Source organism: Tachyglossus aculeatus, chromosome 3, assembly GCF_015852505.1.
Source record: "Tachyglossus aculeatus isolate mTacAcu1 chromosome 3, mTacAcu1.pri, whole genome shotgun sequence".
NCBI classification, from domain to species: Eukaryota; Metazoa; Chordata; class Mammalia; order Monotremata; family Tachyglossidae; genus Tachyglossus; species Tachyglossus aculeatus.
Genome location: NC_052068.1, coordinates 99,075,500 through 99,078,024, shown reverse-complemented (window position 1 = coordinate 99,078,024; position 2,525 = coordinate 99,075,500). Strand labels below are relative to the sequence as shown.

Here is a 2,525-nt window from a genome sequence, read left to right as displayed (position 1 = left end):
GCCTGCGGACCCCCCAGAGGGATGGGGAAAAGGCAATCTCCGGGCACGGGGCATCTCGCCAAGCACCAGGACGGTCCCTGTGGGGCCCAAGGCTGACCATCCCCTGGTCGCCCTTCCTGGACCCTCGAAACGTGGGGCGGGAACTGGAGGGAACCGGAGGGGGAGAAAGCAAAAGGGGGGCTCCTCCTCCTCTTCAATGGGGTGGACCACTGCCCACTGTCCACCCGGACCCCCGGACCCTCACCAGATCTCGGAGCTGCGGGCGGGGGTCGGGATGGGGGGGACCCAGACAAGGGAAGAGGGCGTGTGAGTTTGGGGACAAACTTTCCCTGGAACTTTTCCGCTCCCCCTCGCTCTTTGCCCTGCCTCTTTCCCCCAACATCCCTGGCAGGGATCTCCAAGCCCCAAGCTGCCGGGGCTCGGGGCGAAGAGGAGCGAAGATTTCGCGGGCAGCGGGGCACTCGCCCCCCGCTTCCCGCTCTCCGGGGCTTCCTCGCTCCGGGGTGGGGAAGGACCTGGTACCTGGCCCCCGCCTCTCCTTGCCAATCCCTGCCCCTTCCTTACCCTTGCCACTACCGCTATCCCTGCCTTTCCTTGCCCTGCGCCCGGCTCTCCGTGCTCCTGCCCCTGCCCCTTTCCCCTGCCCTTCCCATATCCGGTCCTGGCCGTGCCCTTGTGAGCCCCTGCCTCTCCCCTGCTCTGTTCCTGCCCCCTCCTCTGGATCTGGAAAAGGGGAAGGGAGCCAGGCGCCCCTCACACCCCGCCCGCTGCCCCACGGGCATCCGCCTTCGCCCCCCGGGACCCCCGGCCGGGGCTGGGGACCCCCGCCCAGACCTCCTCCTCCTTCTCCTGTGGCCCTCGCCCGCCCACCCTGCCCGGCTCCCGCGCCCTGCCCTGCGGGGCGGGCGGCTGGTCTCCTACTTACGGGTCCGGACGCTCCTGGAGGCCGCCGCCGCCGCCGCCTGGGCTCTCCCGATCCCCTGCCCTTCCCGTGCCCGTGCCCGGCGCTCCCGGCTGGCAGGCCTCCCTCTCTGCCCCCGCAGCCGTCGCCGGGGACCGAGGCTCCTCTTAAGCTCGCCCCCCTGCCCCCGCCATGGGCCCGCCGTGGGGGGGGGGGTGCCCCCTCCCCACTTGGCACTCCTGGCACGCCCGGCCCGGCCCGGCCCGGCACGGCTCGGCTCGGCTCGGCTCTTCGGGAGGGAGCTTCGGGAAGAGGGAGGGAAAAGGAGCGGGATGGGGATGAGGATGGGGATCGGGATCGGGAACGGGAGCGGGAGCCGGTGTGCGGTCCCTAGCAAGTGCTTGCAGAAATGCGGGCGGGGGGCGGGGACACACACACACACACACACACACACACACACACATACACACACACACACACACACACACACACGCCGGCGGGCGAGACCCTCCCCTCCTCCTTCTCCCCCTCCCCCTCTCCTCTCTCCCCTCCCGCGCACACACACTGTCACACACTCACAGTCAGGCACACATCATCTCTCTCTCTCTCTCTCTCTCTCTCTCTCTCTCTCTCTCTCTCTCTCTCTGCCCCCCCCCCCTCGCCCTCCGGCTGCCTCCCTCAGCCCCGCTTAGACGCACAGTCTCTCTCGGTCTCTCTCTCCGTCCCTCTCTATCTCCCCCTCTCTCTCTGTCTCCCCTCTCGCTCTCTGTCTCTCTGTCTCTCTCTCACGCTCTCTCTGTCTCTCTTTCTCTCTCACACACGGCTTCTCTCGTTTTCTCTCTCTCTGTCCCTCTGTCACTCTCTGCCTCTCTCTCTCTCGCTCTCTGTCTCTCTCTCTCTCTCTCTCGCTCTGTCTGTCTCTTTCTCTCTGTCTCTCTGTCTATCTCTCTCACACACCGCTTCTTTTGGTCTCGCTGTCTCTCTGTCTCTTTCTCTTCTCTGTCTCTGTCTCTGTTTCTTTCTCTATGTCTCTCTGTCTCTCTCTCTCATACACACACACACCGCTTCTTTCGGTCTCGCTGTCTGTCTCTGTCTCTCTGCTTCTTTCTCTCTATCTCTCTCTGTCTGTCTCTCTATCTCTCTCACGCACACACACAAACACACACACACTCCTTCTTTCGGTCTCGCTGTCCTTCTTCAGACGCTCAGTCACATACACACACACACCCATCCGATTGCACGCGAGGCATGCACACACTGCTCCTTTCCGTCTTGCTGTCTCCCTCGGTCACTCAATCATACACACTCACACACACACACACACACACACACACACACACACACACACACACACAAACACACCCCCCTTTCTTTCGGTCTCCCTGTCTCCTTCAGACGCTCAGTCACACACACTTTCATAACACACACCCCGTTTCTTTAGGTCTCGCTGTCTCCTTCAGACTCTCAGTCTCACACGCACGCGCGCGCACACACACACACACACACACACATCCACACCCCTTTTCTTTGAGTCTTGCTATCCCCCTCTCGGACGCATAGTCACACACGCTGTGCCTTTCAGTCGCACCCAGGCTCTCGCAGCCACATCGACAGGATCACAGGC

General features: G+C 63.5%; 1 protein-coding gene across 4 annotated transcripts in view; it reads right to left on the bottom strand.

The window, feature by feature from the left end:
- CNTFR (ciliary neurotrophic factor receptor) overlaps nt 1-1,124 on the bottom strand; it is a 205,154-nt gene extending 204,030 nt beyond the window's left edge. For all 4 annotated transcript variants that reach the window (XM_038744404.1, XM_038744401.1, XM_038744405.1 and 1 more), the window contains exon 1: nt 926-1,124. The gene's annotated coding sequence lies outside the window, so the exon portion shown is untranslated. The remainder of the gene's footprint in view (nt 1-925) is intronic.
- Nucleotides 1,125-2,525: the final 1,401 nt, after the last annotated feature.